The 19579-nt window shown below is 37.6% G+C and overlaps 1 protein-coding gene across 1 annotated transcript in view; it reads left to right on the forward strand.

Annotated features, from left to right (window-relative positions):
• Positions 1 to 19579, forward strand: part of PTPRT (protein tyrosine phosphatase receptor type T) — a 776285-nt gene that overhangs the window by 372769 nt on the left and 383937 nt on the right. The window lies entirely within an intron of this gene.

Consider the following 19579-nt stretch of genomic DNA (forward strand, 5'->3'; position numbering starts at 1 on the left):
TGGGGATGGAGCTCAGCTGTAGTCCATTAACCGAAACCCCCTTTGGGGAACCAAGGAGCAGCCTTGCAGATTGAGCTGACTGGACTCACGCTGCTTTCGTCTGTGCTACAAAATTGTCTTCTGGGGAATATACGGAATTTGTAATTTCATCACCCCAGTGCTTTCGTGAGCGTGTGAAGCAATCCACCGCTGGTGAGAGGAGGTCATGGCCACTGAGCCCTGTTGTTTCATCTGGGAGGTCATCGTTAATAGGAGACTCAACAGGTTCTTTATTTTTCCCCTTTTCTTCACAAATGTCTCATACAAAACCGTGACTCATTTACTGGGTGGTTACTTCTCTGCCTTCAACCAGACCACAGCCAAGACTGTGAAATGGAATCTAGACACTCATAGGCATGTTATATTTTATGCAATGACTCATACCCAAGATCTTACTTTGAAATATTTCAAAACCATAGAAAAATTGAAAGAATAGTACAAACGAGATCTGTAAACCCTTCACTAGATTCAACATTTCTGAACACCTTGCTATCTATTTTTTCGTATATATGTGTGATACCTAGGTATGATATATTTGATATGGAAATATATATAAACATACATATAATATTTTTAACTCTTTGAAAGTAAGTGGCAGAAATCATGATACCTGACCCCTAAATTCTTTAGCATACATGACATGACCTAAGGATAAGGACATTCTCCTCCATACCCACAATACCATAGAACATCTAAGAAATTTAGCATTAATTTTAAAATAATCAAGTAGATAATCCACATTCATATTTCCAATAATATTAAACCTGATTTTATGTGACAAACCAGAATATGAGACATGTTTGGCAAAAATGCTATATGGGTTGGTGATGTATATTTCTCACTGTATCATGTCAAGAGGTACATAATGTCAGGGACCCCCTCTACTGATGTTGCTGCATTGGTCCCTTAGATAAGATGGGGACCACCCAGTCCCTCCACAGTAAATGCAGCACCTTTTCTCTTCGTAAATTAGCTCACCTGTGCAGTGATGCTTTGAGATCCTTGAGGATCCTATTCCCCAAGAACTTTTTAAAAAATTTTATTGAAGTATAGTTGATTTACAATGTTGTGTTAATTTCTTCTGTACAGCAAAGTGACTCAGTTTTACATATATATATTTTTTCTTTTTCACATTTGTTTCCATTATGGTTTGTCACAGGATATTGAATATATCAATAGTTCCCTGTGCTATACAGTAGGACCTTGTTGTTTATCCATCCTATATATAACAGTTTGCCTCCGCTAATCTCAAACTCCCAGTCCTTCTCTCCCCTACCCCCTTTCCCCCTTGGCAACCACAAGTCTGTTCTCTATATCTGTGAGTCTGTTTTTGTTTCATAGATATGTTGATTTGTCTCATATTTTATATTCCACATATAAGTGATGTCGTATGGTATTTGTCTTTCTCTTTCTGACTTAGTTTGCTTAGTATGATAATCTCTAGGTCCATCCATGTTGCAGCAGATGGCATTATTTCATCCTTTTTGATAGCTGAGTAATATTCCATTTGTGTGTGTGTGTGTGTGTGTGTGTGTGTATGTATGTGTATCACATCTTCTTTATCCATTTGTCTGTTGATGGACACTTAGGTTGCTTCCATATCTTGACTATTGTAAATAGTGCTGCTATGAACATTGGGGTGCATGTATCTTTTCGGATTAGAGTTTTGTCTGGGTATATGCCCAGGAGTGGGATTGCTGGATCATATGGCAACTCTCTTTTTAGTTTTTTGAGGAACCTCCATACTGTTTTCCTTAGTGGCTGCACCAATTTACATTCCCACCAACAGTGTAAGAGGGTTCCCTTTTCTCCATACCCTCTCCAGCATTTGTTATTTGTAAACTTTTTTAATGATGGCCATTCTGACTGGTGTGAGGTGGTACCTCATGGTAATTTTGATTTGCATTTCTCTAATAATTAGTGATGTTGAGCATCTTTTCATGTGCCTATTGGCCATCTGTATGTCTTCTTTGGAGAAATGTCTATTTAAGTCTTCTGCCCATATTTTGATTGGTTTTGTTTGTTTTTTTTGTTGTTGAGTTGTATGAGCTGTTTGTATATTTTAAAAATTAAGCCCTTGTTGGTCACATCATTTGCAAATATTTTCTCCCATTCTGTAGATTGTCTTTTCGTTTTGTTTATGGTTTCCTTTGCTGTGCAAAAGCCTGTAAGCTTGAGTAGGTCCCATTTGGTTTTTTGTTTTTTTAAGAGTTTTTTGATGTGGACTATTTTTAAAGTCTTTATTGAATTTGTTACAACATTGCTTCTGTTTTTATTATTTTTTTTGGTTTTTGGCCACGAGGCATGTGGGATCTTAGCTCCCTGACAAGGGATCAAAACTGCACCCCCTGCATTGGAAGGTGAAGTCTTAACCACTGGACCACCAGGGAAGTCCCAGTCCCCACTTGTTTTTTGTTTGTTTGTTTTTGTTTTTATTTCTACTGCCTTGGGAGACTCACCTAAGAAAACATTGGTACAATTTATGTCAGAGAATGTTTTGCCTACGATCTCTTCTAGGAGTTTTATGGCGTCATATCTTATGTTTAAGTCTTTAAGCCATTTTGAGTTAATTTTTGGTGTTAGGGTATGTTCTAACTTCATTGATTTACATGCAGCTGTCCAACTTTCCCAGCACTACTTGCTGAAGAGACTTTTTCCCATTTAATATTCTTGCCTCCTTTGTCGAAGATTAATTGACCATAAGTGCGTGGGTTTATTTCTGGGCTCTCTATTCTGTTCCATTGATCCGTATGTCTGTTTTTGTGCCAGTACCACACTGTTTTGATTACTGCAGCTTTGTAGTATTGTCTGAAGTCTGGGAGGGTTATGCCTCCTGCTTTGTTCTTTTTCCTCAAGATTGCTTTGGCAATTCTGGTTCTCCCCAAGAACTTTTGACCCGACGGTTTTAACACTCCTTGATAGTCCTCTCCTGAATCAATTATTATGCTGATATTTACAAAAGGGTGCTCTAAATCTAGCATTCCATCTACATATATTAATTTGCATTCTTCTTTATAAAAGAGCTTTCCTCTCCTCATCCCCCTCCCCATTTTTTTCCCCTATTGACTCATGGGTCATTTTTTTTTTTCCTGAATGTATTAAAATCCATTACTATCATTATTCTTTTCAATGCTCAGACTGTCTCATATATGGCTAGTGGGAGTCCCTTCAGATTGGCTCCTAGGTCCTTTGGACATGGTCTCATTAGTCTTCCTTGCTTCTGGTGCAACAAAATATTCCAGACTCTCCTTGTAATGTCTCTGCCCCAGACCTGGAGTTAACCACTTATCTGAGGATTTCTGGTTGTTTTCAGAGATGCATCTTAGTTGTGCTCAGTGGGGTGTTCTTGCCTCTAGGCTCTTCAAGAAGGTAGAGCTGGGGAGTATAATTTTATCTGTTTTAAATCATGAGCTCACACTAATTCAAATCCAACACCTCGGGATTCTTCTGCACTTGCCCTCAATCCATACATATCTCTCTCCCTCCTCCCACAGTGAAAACCCCAACATTCACGTATTTTTTCATTTGCTCCATGCTACAATACACACAAAGTAGTCTCAGAATTACAGTACCAGTCCTCCTAACAAACAAGAAAACTACTAAATCAGGTTAAAGATTTTCTTTTTAGTTTTTCTCTCCTTGAGTAGTCACGATACCATATCCAAAAGTTCATTCTTTTCTCTGGATGGTTATATTGTCAATGTGATACCCTATTAGGTTCATTTATTTCAATTTTAAGGTCTGCCTTCCCCCCATCCTTTTTTGTTTAATGTCATTGTTTCTAACATCAAAACAGTTTCTTGGTTCAAAAGTCAAAACTGTATAAAAAGGTACACTCAGAGAAGAATTGCCAGCATCTCTCTTTCACACTGTTCTTATCTGCACCTGAAAGGTAACCATTTGTATTTATTTCAGATATATCTTTCCTATAGTTCATTTTGTAAAAAAGTAAAAATTATCTTTATTTCTCTTATTTTTATATAAAAGATAGCATAGTAGGTATACTCTGCATCTTGTGTTTTTGTTCACTTAATATATCCTTGAAATCAGTCCATGTCGGCTTGTACAGATTTGTGTCATTCTTTTTTATAGCTGTGTGGGACTTCATTATGTGGATATACCATGGTTAATTCAAGTAGGGTCCTGTGGACACTTGGTTGTTCCCATTATTTGCTATGGCAAATAATACTGTATCCAGTATTGTGCATATGTTGTTTGGTATTGTGGAGATGTTTTTTCATGAGAAGTTCCTGAAAGTTGGATTACTGGGGTCAGTGGGTAAATGCATATGCATTTTTGTTAGATGATGACAGATACTCCTCCATAGAAGTCCTTATCATTTTACATTTTCATCAGCAATGTAGATTTGTTTAATCTTAACACCAAACATGAAAAAGCAAACGGTATCATTTTTCTTATTTTGCAATAAGGAATGTAGATTCCCATATAATTTATAATAATTGTATAAAAATCTAATTGATTATAATTAATCATAGAGTATATAATATATTAACATAATATGCTTAATCACATATAATATATCCTTAATCATGTATAATACATATATTATTGCATTTAGTATAAGACATGTACTTTCATCATAGAGAAGATTGATATTTTAGGAATGAGTGCTTGTATTTTATGTGCGTTTCTAACAAGGTTAATTATCTGGTTTCTCAGGTCACATGAAGCTAGAAGGAGGCTGCATGTTGCTAGGGATATGTACTTGTACAGTAACAAGATACAGTAACAAGAGGCTGAATGTTGCTAGGGACGTGTACTTGTACAGTGACAAGATGCAGTAACAAGAGGCTGCATGTTGCTAGGGACGTGTACTTGTACAGTAACAAGATGCAGTAACAAGAGGCTGCATGTTGCTAGGGATGTGTACTTGTACGGTAACAAGATGAAGTAACGAGAGGCTGCATGTTGCTAGGGATGTGTACTTGTACGGTAACAAGATGCAGCACATAAAATCTGGAAAAGAGGACAGTGAGAAGAAAAGTATAAAAAGCAATAACAACAAGGTAATAAGTAATGAAATCCATAGTCATTTAGTTAAGGATAAAAAGCTATACACATCTTAGTAAGTGCTGAGCCATCATTTAATTAGAGCTCAGTACATTTTTAATGTTTTCAGAGATGACCTTGAGCTATCATAAAGGGTAAGGAGAAGTGCAATTACAGTTTTTGAATGTCCATTATGAGCTAGGTGTTGTGCTGATATTCTTCATTCATACAATTGCCAAATACTGTGATGTAGATGCTACTGATACTGGGTGGAAGAGAAATCTGAGGCTCAGAGAGTTTAAGGAACCTGTCTAAGGCTACTAAGTAACAAAAGGCAGAGCCAATAAGTAGATCCCAAAATCTTATCTGTGCTTTTCCCCCAACCCTATCTAAGATAAAATCCTATTCCTGGCCAGTATCTCCCTAAACACTCTCTCTGTTTTATCCTTTTCTGTAGTACTTATCATTATCTGAAATACTGTGTGTGTGTATATGTGTGTTTATTGTCTGCCTGGCACATAGTAGATGCTCATTAACTATTTGTTAAACGAATGAATAGCTAATATCGAAACCCATGCCTCTTTCATGATATCACGGGGCCCTGCTTATATATGCTAAGAAGGTAAAGACGTGTATAATATATTTTATTTACACTCAAAACCAGCTGATACTGGCTTGATAGAGCTAATCATTCACCTCTCTTCTAACCTCTGAACCCAGTGATATCACATTCACTGCTTAAAATCAACCACGGTGGAGATATTTATACCATGGAAATCAGGAAACATATTGAGGTTTTATTTTGTTTTGCTTTCCTGGAGAGCTGGCTGTGAAACATTTACTAATACACCACTGTATAGTTCCATTAAAAAGGTATGTTTGACATCTTAAGATATAAAAATTTATCCAGAAAAACATTATCTTTCCTCCAGCAAGACTGGAAATTACAAGGTAGAGTGAAATTGTTTAAATCTATCTTGTCTCTATAAGACTCACAGTCTCCTCTGAACCATTTTCAAATTATTTCAACTTTTAAGTTAGTTCTGAGCCTCTATAATGAACAACAACCAACTAACCAACAAATATGGCACCTGGAATGGAGAGGCAAAAAAATAAATAAAAAAAAAAAAACAAAACAACCTAGACAAGATGATAGGAAGGGACACTTGTGCTGACTGTGCAGGGCTCTGTGCTTTTACATAAACTGACTTGTTACTTCTCACAACTACCCTCAAAGTTCACCATTAGCCCCACTTTTCAGATATGAAAATGGAGGGGAAGAAAGAAGAGGAAAGGATAAGACAGGAGAAGAGAGGAGAAAACTTCCCTTGATAACACTCTGTCCTCCTTTATGTTGAAATGAAAATTTCCCTTAAATTACCACCTGAGTTTTAGGCACAAGAAAACATCTGGTTTAATTACAGTGAATTTACATGAACCTACTGACAAGAAGCACAGTTAAAATTAGCAATTTTAGTGTGCTTTTTTTTTTTAAGAGAATGAAATTATAAAGTAATTAACCTTTGTTGTAGAACTCTATCAAAGGGATGGAAAGTTCCGTGCTGTTAGATAGAAAAAGAAATGAAATTGTGGGGAGGGAATATGTGGATCCACTAAAGAATTATGAAGAAAAAAAAGAAGGGTAAAGCAACTTAGAAGATAAGACAAAACAGGAATCTTTCCTCAAGAAGTCTTTTCACAGTGAGTAAGACGGGGAAGAAAAAGACCTAGTTGAATCAAAAGAAAGTACAGTTAACCCTCTGTATCCGTGGGTTCCATATCTGTGGGTTCCATATCCGCAGATTGATTTCGAAATCAGTGCACGGTTGGTTAAATCCTCCCACGAGGAACCCCCAGTGTGGAAGGTCAACTGTACTGCGCCGTTTTGTATAAAGAATTTAGCTTCAGTGGATTTTGTTATTTTGTTATCCTGGATCCAATTCCTGCAGACACCGAGGGTCGACTGTAAGTCGGCTTCACGGAAAAGGACTTCTTGACTTGTGGAGTGGTAGTGTGATGTGGTAAAAAGAGCCTCAGCCTGGGGCCGAGATGTGCTGATTTTTCCACTAGTAGGTGACTTTAGTGTGACTGTCTTTCAGCTTTTCTAAACCCACATGTCTACCAGGTGATGGAAGAAAGGGGTGATTCAGAAAAAACTTTGGAGTCAGAGGGATCTGGGCTATATCTAGGCTCCATTCACTACTTTGTTGTGTAACCTTGATTAAATTACTTGCCTTCTGTACATTTTAATGCCCCCATCTGTAAAATGGGGATGGTCATCCCACCAGTTTCTATATGGTGTCCTACGTGAAAGTCTATACATAAAGCATTTAATTTACTCTCCGCCAAGAACTATATTAAGTGGTGTGTGGCCGGTACCAGACTCAGCAGACTGCTTTTTAACCGAGGGTGTGTGACTTGGAAAAAACAAACCAGTGATCTATGCAAGATTTCTGTTAGTTATGGGCAAGGGACCATCTTAAAATTACCTATAATACCTCTGTAATCCCAATTTCAAACATCGCACTCTGACCGTAGAAATGAATGAGTGTGGCAGTGTTCCAGTAGAATTTTATTTACAGAACAAACAGCTGGTTGCATTTGGCAGTGGCCATAGCTTGTGACCCTTGATCCACACTCATTCCTCTAGTTATTTCCTCCAATCCTTTGGCTTTAAAATCTATCCATATGCTAATGATTTCTCCAGTTGACGTCTCCAGGCCAGACCTCTCCCCTGCCCTCCGGAGTCATTTATCCAAATTATCCAGTCATTTATCCTGTTAGACCTATCCACCTGCATTGCTAATCAGCCACTGGAATTAAACACGTCCACAGCTGGTGGCCTGATCATCCTTCAGCCACCACCAAACTCATTCTCCTCATGCTCTTCTCCACCTCGGTTAATGGCAACTCCATTTTATCAATGGCTCAAGTCAGAAACCTTGATTCCTCACTTTTGTCACATCTAAAGCCCTGGATTGCAAACTCCAGGGAACACACCTATTCTCAATTGGCGCCCCCTTGCTTTGTGCAAAGCATTCCTGTTCACTCCCCACATCCCATCCATAAGCACATTCTTTTGACTTGTCCTTCAATATATAGCAAGACCTTGATCATTTTTTACAGCCTCTACTGCTAGCTCTTTGGTCCAAGCCACTGCAGTCTCCAACCTGGATTATTAGAGGGGTCTCCACAATGGCCTTTCAGCTTTAGCCCTGGCCCCTGCTCTGTTTTCTCAACACAGTGGCCAGAAGGATCTTATTAAACCATGAGGCAAATCACAACATCACCCCTCTGTGCATAACCTTCCAGTGGTTTCTTGCGTTACTGAGATTAAAAGCACAAGTCCTTAGGGTGGCTCACGAGGTCCTATGTGACCACACTGATGCGGAAAACTTGGCCTCTGTGCACTGGTGCCAAATCGAATCTCAGAGTTTTGGGTGAAGTAGAAAAGACTAGCTTTACTACTTTGCCAGGCAAAGGGGGACACAGAGGGCTCATGCCCTCCAAAATCTGTGTCCCCCAATCCAGGAGGATTTGGTGAGGAGTTTTATAGCAGTAGTTCAAGGGTGGGGTTGCTGATAAGATTAGGGTGTGTGCAGGGCCTGCACTCCTTTAGTCTGATTTCAGGTAGTCTCCTAATGAGCCTTTCTGGTTCCTTTAATCTGGCCTCAGGTGGTCTCTTGATGAGGTTATCAAACTGTGATCTTCTTTGGAATGAAGAATGCTAACATCTTATATTTGTTGGGGGTTTTAGTTCTGTAAAGAGCTCAAAGATACTGTTCCGTGCATCCCTTGAGGCAGAACCAGGACCCTGCCCCAAGGCTGCACTGTTGTTTCTTGACTGCTCCTCCCTTGTCTCTTTCTGCATCCCCTCCCTTCCCTGATTATTACCTGTTTGAAGCTGCCCTTTGGAATTCAGGGCAGGTCAGGGAGGCTAGACTCTGTTCCCTACAAACAAGGAACAGGGGCCACAGAAAGGCTTCTGTGCCCAGGAGCCCCACAGGGTCCTGCCTGGTTTTAATACTACCACTTTTCTGGTTGCCTGTCTGACCTCATCTTCTTCTACGTCTGCCTTACTACATAAATCCAGTCACTGTTCTCCTCAAATGTGCCAGGTGTGTCCCTGCCTCAGGACATTTGCATTTGCCATTCCTTCTGACTAGAATAATCTTCCCACAAAAAAACAGGGCTGGTTTCTTCACCTCCTTCATGTCTTTGCTCAAATGTCACCTTTCAGGTGAATCTTCCTCAACCTTTCTGTTATAAACTGGACTTTTCTCACACCAGACTCCTTGTCCCTCTTCCCTGCTCTGTGTATCTCCCTAGGATTTATCATTTGACATGCTGCCTATTTCACTCTACATTTAATTATCTCTCTTCTCCCGCTTGCATGTATACCAAAGAGACAATGATGGTTTTTTTCTATTTTTGTTTACTGGTGCTTCCAAGCACTTAGAACAGTGCCAGGTAGATAATAGACATGTGATAAATATATTATTGAATGAATGAATCATGAGAATCTCCTCAAAGACAAAATAGATTTTTAAATAATTTACCATAGAAATCAGAAGAAAATTTTAGAAAGCTGTTAAACATGCCCAGTAAGCTACGAGAAGATACGGCTTCTATGATTAGCAGTACGACACTATTCAGAGACTATAGATAGGTGGAAGGACACCAAGGGAAATAGTAACAATTCTGATTTTGCAAAAGAATCAAATTGGTGATCTCCAGGCTGCACTAGAGCAGTTCTCAGAGAATGTGATGGGACCAGGGGGAGGAGCAAACACACAGAGTGTGAATCACCACAGTAGCTATGAAGGAGGTACTATTTTAATTCTCATTTTAAAGTAAGGAAACTGAGTCATTTTAAAGTAAGGAAACTGAGTCACAGAGAGGTTAAGCAACTTGCCTCAGGTTGTACAACAAATAAGTGGTGAGAATGGGACATAAACCCAGGCGGTCTGGCTCAGCCCATGATGTTAGTACTACGTTACAGGTCTGCATGATGAAAATGAGAGTTTTGATTCAAGATGGTCATCTGATCATTCTTCTTAAACTACCTTCCCAAAGGAATAGAAAAATGCCTTTCATTCTGCCCTGAGAACTATAACAGGATGTTATACCCATGCCAGAGGAATTAATGCAGAGCAATGTTGGGGGAGGGGGACCTACATGGAGAAAAGATGACTGAGCTGTGACTTCACTGAAAGAAACCACCCCCTCCACTGCCACCCAGTCCCTTGGGGCACAAGAAGAAGGAACTTCTAAGCGCAGTTGCATAAATACCCTCAAACTCTGCCCAAGGCTATAGGCGAGAGTGGGCTATGGAGCTGATAGGAGTGGGGGGGTCAGGGGTTCAGGATACTTAATGTTGAGGCATCTTTATATGCCAGTCCACAGAGCAGAGGATGAGAGCCCTTGGTCCAAGCCTGCAATGTGGTAAATCAGGAAAGCAGAGGGATTTGAGGCAAGAGTATCTTTGGGAAGAGACATTCCAGTTAAAGGTAGGGGCAGTGCTCCAGGTAACTTCAGGCTGCTCCTTCAAAAACCAAAATAAGTCCTCTTTTTGAAAAGAAGCTTCCTGTTGTGTGGTCATTTCTTTTCCCTAACCTTCCCCCACCAACCCTCACCTCCAAGCAAGCGGACCCTTTATCTTGCCAAGTAATGATGGGCATATCTAAATTTTCCCTTTCCCTCTGGGTTAGAAATATTTAAAACAGGGGCTCATATAATCACTAGCAGAACATATCTCAGCCCACCAAACTAGACTGGCCTGTTCCAGCTCTTGTAAGGTTGCATAAAGAAAGGTTACTGGACAGATGGGAAAATGCTTTCATTCTTTTTTTTTTTTCTTAACATCTTTATTGGAGTATAATTGCTTTACAGTGGTGTGTTAGTTTCTGCTTTATAACAAAGTGAATCAGTTATACATATACATATGTTCCCATATCTCTTCCCTCTTGCGTCTCCCTCCCTCCCACCCTTCCTATCCCACCCCTCTAGGTGGTCACAAACCACCGAGCTGATCTCCCTGTGCTATGCGGCTGCTTCCCACTAGCTATCTATTTTATGTTTGGTAGTGTATATATGTCTATGCCACTCTCTCACTTTGTCACAGCTTACCCTTCCCCCTCCCCATATCCTCAAGTCCATTCTCTAGTAGGTCTGTGTCTTTATTCCCGTCTTATCCCTAGGTTCTTCATGACCTTTTTTTTTTTTTCTTAGATTCCATGTATATGTGTTAGCATACGATATTTGTTTTTCTCTTTCTGACTTACTTCACTCTGTATGACAGACTCTAGGTCCATCCACCTCACTACAAATAACTCAATTTCGTTTCTTTTTATGGCTGAGTAATAATCCATTGTATATATGTGCCACATCTTCTTTATCCATTCATCAGATGATGGACACTTAGGTTGCTTCCATGTCCTGGCTATTGTAAATAGAGCTGCAATGAACATTTTGGTACGTGACTCTTTATGAATTATGGTTTTCTCAGGGTATATGCCCAGTAGTGGGATTGCTGGGTCGTATGGTAGTTCTATTTTTAGTTTTTTAAGGAACCTCCATACTGTTCTCCATAGTGGCTGTATCAATTTACATTCCCACCAACAGTGCAAGAGTGTTCCCTTTTCTCCACACCCTCTCCATTCTTATTAAAAAGGAACAATCTTTTAATGCAAAGCAAATGTCCCTTAAGAATTACAGCAAGAAACAAGATTTAAAAACACAGTAAAATCCACATTCTTAACAGAATGTATAAATAAATGCTGGGTTAGAACATGTTCATGGAATGGAAATTAGTGATGTAAAGAGAGAGGTTAGTTCTCCCAGACTGGGCTTTGTAAAAGAGTTTAGCACTATTTATTATATTTATTATTTTTATTTAATAATAAACTCCATAGTGCTTAGGGATGTGTGTTTAAAGAAGAAAAACTATAATGAAAAGCAAGGTCATGATTATTAAGAAGTTAAGAGAGCCCTTACCTGTTGCGGGTATGAAGTTGTCTGTTGATAAATTAATGAGATGTGTTTTTGTTTTATATGCTTGTTTACTGGTTCTTTCACAGTGAAAAAGATAAAATGTGGATATTAAATATCCTTTTAGACCAGTAAATTTGACGTTTATGGGCTATGAAAAAATTCCTAGCAAAATATAAATATAAAAACTTGACTAAAGGGGGAAAATGTATATAATTCTACAACAAATAGAGAAATAGAGTCAGTAGTTCAAACTTTTCCAACAAAAACACACCAGTCCTAGATGGTCTTACAAGTGCAATCAGACAAATACTCGAGGCACTGGTAATCCCAGTCTTGCATCTATACTTTTAGAGAGAAGAAGAAGAAGGAACACTCCTCTCCTCATTTTAGGATACCAGTTTATCCTTAATATCAAAACCAGACAAGTTTATTATGAGAAGAAGGACAATTAGATTCAAATCCCCCAAACAAAATATTAACAAACAATCCAGCACTGTATACAACTAGGAAAAAAATGGTTTATTTTAGGAAATTAATATAATATTTGTTCAACATTAACAAATACATTACTGCAATTCACTACTTTAACAAAGTAAGAGAGGGCAAAAACATATCATTACTACAATAGATACAGAAAAAGCTTCAGTTAAAGCTCAGCATGACTTAAAAAGAAAATATCTTTGTATACCAGGAATAAAAAAGACCTTCTTACCCTGATAAAGGATAACTATAAGAAACTTACAAACACCACACCCAAGGATGAAATAATAAAATCATTTCCTTTAAAGTTGGAAAGCACACAGATGCTTATCATTATCTCCACTAAATATTGTATTGGTGGCTTTGGTAGAAGACAAGAAAATTAAATAAATAGTTAAAAGATTGGAAAAGAACAAAACTATCATTAACTGCAGATGCTATGGTTATTTATTAGATAACCCAAAGAAATTTACACACAATTCATAAGAGAATATAGCATGTTTGACAAAGAACTCAACATTAAAAAATCAATTGCATTTCCATTCACCTAAAAAGTATGTGTTTTTTTTAAGATACTATTTATGATACCAATAAAAATATATGGTTTTTAGGAATAAACCTAACAAAAAGATTTCAAGATGTATAGTATATGTAAATGTATAAAGCACTGAAGGACATTAAAGAAGACCTAAGTAAGAGATATACCATGTTTATGGATAGGAAAACCCAATTTATAAAGCCATAATATATAAAGACATTAATGGTCTCCCAATTGATCTATAATTCATGCAACTTCAATAGAAAAATGAGACTTTTTTTTTGAAAATTTACAAGCTAGTCCTAAAATGTATATGCAAGGAGAAAAGACAAGAATAGTAAGACAGCCCTGAACACAAAATGCATATTTGCAGGCCTTGCTCTACCAGCTACAAAACTTACAAATCTTTGTTAATTAAGAAGACACGGTATTTCTAATTCAAAAAGATACATGCACCCCAGTGTTCATAGCAGCATTATTTACAATTGCCAAGGTATGGAAGCAACGTAAGTGTCCATCAACAGATGAATGGATAAAGAAGATGTGGTATATACACACAATGGAATACTATTCAGCCATAAAAAAGAATGAAATAATGCCATTTGCAGCAACATGGATGGACTTGGAGGGCATTATGCTAAGTGAAAGACAGACAAAGGCAAATACTGTATGATATCACTTATATGTGGAATCTAAAAAATACAACAAACTAGTGAATAAAACAAAAAAGAAGCAGGCTCACAGATATAGAGAACAAATTAGTGGTTACCAGTGGGGAGAGGGAACGGGGAGGGGCAATATCAGGGTAGGGGGAAAAAGGGGTTATTATGGGATTATATGAAATCATGTGTGTTAAACTTTTGAAAATTGTAAAGCACTATAGAATTTAAAGAATCATTCAATTAATAAAAAAGACATGATATTGACACAGGAATAGGCTAATACAACAATTGAAAAAATAGAGAGAACCTAGAAATAGACCCATATATACGTGGAAATGTGATGGAAAGCAGAGGGAGCATATGGCAGATCAGTTAAGTAAATAAAAATTTGTTTTCATTAAGTAGTGCTAGGATAGAGAGGAAGAATTGAAATTAGATCCCTACCTCACGCTATACGTGAAAACACAATTACAGATGAGTTGAAGACATTTTATAAAAGGTATGACTTTAAAACTGAAGAAAGTTTAAGGGACTATTCTTATGACTTCAGGGTGGAGAAAGTATTTCTTAAATAAGAATATTTTATTTGGATTTATTATTTTTGTTTGCATTTATCTGATCCTGAGACAAGGATTTAAATGCAAGTACTTTATTTAGGAGATGGTCCAGGACACACTGGTAAGTAGAGAGAAGTGAATCAGGGAAGGGAAGGAAGCCAATAAAACATGCATTATCAAGAAAATTACCATGGGACTCACTGGGTTTTAGAGCAGTGCCACTCCACCTGTAATCCAGAGACCAGCACTGACTCATGAACTCTTTCAGGTCCTTGACAAGATAATTACAGAAAAAGAGATTAAGTATTTTAAAGGAGGAGCTTGCATTTTCTGTGTTTTTATATTTCACTTTTACTTTTTGATTTTACTTTCCTATTCTTTTTTAAAATTTTATGATAGTATCAGTCCACAGTGGGTTGAAAATAATATTAAGAAAATTAATAATAATGATAACAATAACAAGGGTTTCGGTATTTGAGGTAGTTTGAGAAATATTACTAGAACATATCTCAGAGTTAACCCAACCAATGGTGAAGAGACCAGAATATTCATACATTAACTTCCTTTCATTGCTTGAAGAATGTTTTGGGGACATGAACTCTGGCACTTTTTGCTTACCCTGTGTGGAGACCAAGTTTGCTTCCACAGCCTTCAGGTAGAGTAGCAAGTGTTTTGCAGTGAGCATCAGGATATGGGCAGTAAGCACCCACAGCATCTGCTGCTATTTTTTTCCAGCTTTGTTGAGGTATATTTGATAAATAAAATAAAATCTACAACATGATGATTTGATGTAGGTATACATTGTGAAATGATTACCACCATCAAGTCACTAATGTTTCTTTTCCCCATACAAAAAAAAGAAAAACTGATAAATTTGTCCACAGCAAAATTAAGAACTGATCTTTCTCCAAAGGTAACATAAAGGGATAGGGAAGACAAAAACCAAGAGAAGATTTTTATAACACACATAGCCAATAGAAGGATCCATAGCAAAGATATGCAAAGAACCTCTACACATCAATAAGAAGAAGACAATAATGTCCAAAAAACACTAAAAGATGCTCATCCTCTTTAGAAAACAGACAAAAACAAATCTCAATGATCTATCATTTCACACTTACCAGATGGTCTAGAATATAAAAACCTTACAATACCAAGTGTTTGTAAGGATGTAGAGACGTAGGAGCTTTTAGAACATTGTTGGAGGGAGTATACATTGCTGCCACCACTTTGGAAAATCATTTGGCATTACTTAGGAAAGCTGAAGACAGATATTGCCCTTAGTCTACCTATCCTATTTCTAGGTATACCTTAGTGAAATCATATATATTTTCAACCAAATGTACAAAAATATTCATAGGAGCAATGCTGTAAGATAGCCCCATTGGGAAATAGTCTTAATGTCTGCCTATAGTAATAAATAAGAAATATAGAAAATAAATAAGACTCTATTCATAAAATTTAGATGAATGAAATACAACTGTGTGCATTAGTGGGGATGAATCTCAAAACAGCATTGAGTGACAAATGCAAATCATGCAATACAAACAGTCAGTTTTATGTATATAAAGGAAACCAGGAAAAACTAAAGATATTTTGTCTTGAGAGAGATGTACATACTTATAACTCCAAATAAAGAGAATGATTAACATAAAATTCAGGATAATATGCATTTTTTTTTGTTCATGGGGCAGAGAGTAGGAGTCAAGAGTGTAAGGCACAAAGGATGCTCCAATGATACAGTGATATTTTATTTCTTAGATTGGATAGTGGGTACATGCATGTTCATTTCATAATTATTATTTAAATATATATTTGTTACACATAATTTTGTCTTATGTTTCGTAAGAGAAACTCCTTAATGTAATGCAAAAATAATATGAACAAAAGTAATAAGATCCTAGGAATACAGTTTGTAAGAAATGAAAAAACATTTTTAACTGGGAGACCTAAAAAGAAAACATTAAGAAATGAGAATTAATACAATATTACTGGCAGGAGGACTTGTTCTAAAAAAGGTGTCATTTGTCCCCCAGAGAAGTGAAGAATGCAAGGGAAATAAAGATTCTGATGGAACATTTTTGAAGTTTTGTAAAATTATTCCAGTTTTCTTCTGGAAGAATACATGGGTAGTGATAGTCCAGAAAACTTTGCAGAAGAATGATGATATTTGGAAAGGACCTGTTCTACTGAATATTAAAACATGCTATATCAACACAACAGAGAGATACTGTCAGAATAGAAGCTATGACTCAATGAAATAGAGCAGAAAGCCAACAACATATGCTAGAATATAAAATAATTTAATGTGATAATAAAATGGCATTTTAAATCACTGGGGAAAGTTTTGACTGGTCAATTTATTGTCCTAAGAATATTGTAAAGAACTCCAGTGAGATTTCCATTTTGTACAGTACATAAAATTGATCCCAGATGGATTAAAATGTTAGGTTTAAAAAGAAAAAGTTGGGAATAAAGCATAAAATAGAAAGCAGAAAATACAGATGACTATTCATCTGATGTTGGGTAAAAAAGAGAATTTGCTCTGAGCTAGTACGAAAGGAGGAGCCCAGGTGGTGGTCCTAGCTTGATACTCCCCATCCCAGCCTGCATCTCATACAGCCTTCTGAGTGAACAGCACCAGCACCTCTCTGTTCAGCTCACCTTTCACCTCTTAAAGCTTCTCCAGATTCCTGACGAAGCTCCTCCTCCAGGACACTTTTGGTAGATGGTTTCACTCTCTCTTCTCAAGAAAGTAGAACCATTAGAGGACACCTCAACCTCCCTCTCCAGAGCACTTGCACATTTTCTTCCTCTTATCTCACAGAGGGAAGGATGCTCTCTTTCCACCCACCCCTGCCCTGGCATTTTCAGGACCCTACTAATGTCAGTTGTTTCTTCTCTCACATCCTTCTACCTCTTAACGTCAATTTTGGATTTTTCCTGGTTGCCTTTAATCATGCTATAACCTCTCCCTCTTTGGGAGGGGGCAGTACTTTAGCTCCGTGTCTCATTCCTGTTCCTTCTTGCATTCGCCTCCCCTTCACAGCCAAAATGTTTACTCATCTCAACACAAGTAAACATTTTGTTTGTTTACTCACCTCACCTTCCACTCTCTTCTCCACCCATTAAAGGCTGACTTATGATACCAGTGTTCTCCCTAAATTACCCTTGCTCAGTTCACAAGTAACCTTGAAGACACTACATTCAATGAGCAAACAGAAGGTTGCATCTTACCCAGCATCCACACCTGTCACTGTTAACCAATACCTTTTTGCTCCTCCCTTGGTTGCTTCAATGACAGCCCACCTTCCTGGTTTTCTGTTGCTTCTCTGAACACGGCTTCCCAGTTTCTGAGTTTCTTTGTTTTCCTTGCTAAGTTTGGAGTTCCTCTTGCCTTAGTCCTAGACTTGCTACTTTTGTTTTCCTCTGCACTCTGGCTACAAGATCTATTCCCTACCCATGGTTTCAGTGCCTAAACATCGCTACCCACTGCCCCCACCCCACTGCTACAACATTGCCCCCTGGGTGTTCTGCATACTTGTCCAATGAATTATGACAGAACTGAGCTTGCCAGCTTCCTTTCCAAGACTAGTCATCCTCTAAGGCTCCCTTTCTATGAACAACCTCTGATCCACCCCATTGGTATGAAACAGAAGAGCTGGGGTTTTCCTTGACGCGTCTCTTTCCTCCATCACCACCAAATCACAGGAGCTCCCCCAAATCTCTGACACAGTCTAATTCTCTTCTACACTACCATCACCCTGGTCCAAGCTACCATCTTCTCTCCCCAAGATGGCTTTTCTCCTTCCACACTTTCCTCCACAAAACCATCCACCGCACTCCAACACCCACCCTCCCCAGGATTGTCCTAGTAGCTTCTACTTATCCATCGACCCTAACTTACTTTCTACTCATTATCCTGATTTGCCAGGCTAGATTTTCTCTGCTGGTTATGATTCTTCCAACACCTTATGTGTTTACCTCAAAGTCCTGATAACAACATTAAAAAACTAATTATGAGTGCAATTATTTATTTAATGTAGTCTCCCTTTCCAGAATACAAGCTTTATCAAGGATTTGACTCTATCTTTCTTTGTCCCTAGTATATCCGTAATGTCTATCACCAAGTCCCTTGGTCGTATTAAGTATTCAATAAATATTTGTGGAAAGGATGACGGGATAAGGAAAAGCAATAAGAGATCTGAATACTTAGAAGTTTCTACATACCTAAAAGATTTAAAAAGTAAATGAAGAACTGACCAAAACTATTGTAACCTATGCAAAAAAGCTTAAGTTCTTAAAAACAGATTATAAATCATAAGACAATGATGAACAGAAATGAAGAGCCATCCAGGAAAATGAGCACAGGGTATAGAGAACATGTTCATAAAAGAATCAATGCAAATGGCCAATTAAACTGAAAAACAAATCTGTGCTCTCCAGTATTCTAAAAAAGATACAACTACATATGCTTAATCTTTTTAAATAGTCATTGTTGTCATGGATTGGGAATTGGCATATCCTTCTGTTTGGGGAGCCCAGAATTGTGTGAACTTTCTGGAAGGCAATCTGGTAATATGTGTCAAAAGCCTTAAAGATAAAATAGTTCATCTACTTTGGCCCAGTAAATTAATTTCCAAGAATTTATCTTAGGGACATCAGCAGAGTTGCATTCAAATACTTATTTGTAAGAATGCTCATTTCAGTGTTATTATAATCATAAAGAATTCAAACCAACTTTAATGCCCAATAATAAAGGATTGGTGACTATAATGGGGCATATCCTGCTCTAAGTAGCCATTAAAATGCATGGCCTCAAAGAACATTTAAGGATTTTTTGAAAACTGTTATCTGTTTAGCGATAAAAGAAGGTCACAACACAATATGCACAGTAGGAGTTTAATTTTTAAAAATAAAATATGTATATGCATAGTCATGTGAAAATACTGGAAAAGTATCTCCAGTTACAGGGATTATGAGTGATTTTGTTCTTTTCTTTTTTAAATATCTTTTTTTGTAGATTCTTAATATTCAACAAATTCTGTGTATCATGTCCGTAATGAGAAAAACTAAATATATTTTAATTTAACAATAGGGAACTGATTGCAACATATGGCCGTGGCTATATCTAGAGAGGCATAGCATGATGATTAAGAGTATATGCTTTGAAGCTCACAGACAGGTGTTCACTTCCCTCTTTGCAACTTAAGAGCCATATGACCTTGAGCAAGTTATTTAATTCTCTTAGCCTCAGTTCCCTTATCAGCAGAAAGGAGATAATACATACTGGGCAGAGC

Source organism: Eubalaena glacialis, chromosome 13 (assembly GCF_028564815.1).
Source record: "Eubalaena glacialis isolate mEubGla1 chromosome 13, mEubGla1.1.hap2.+ XY, whole genome shotgun sequence".
NCBI classification, from domain to species: Eukaryota; Metazoa; Chordata; class Mammalia; order Artiodactyla; family Balaenidae; genus Eubalaena; species Eubalaena glacialis.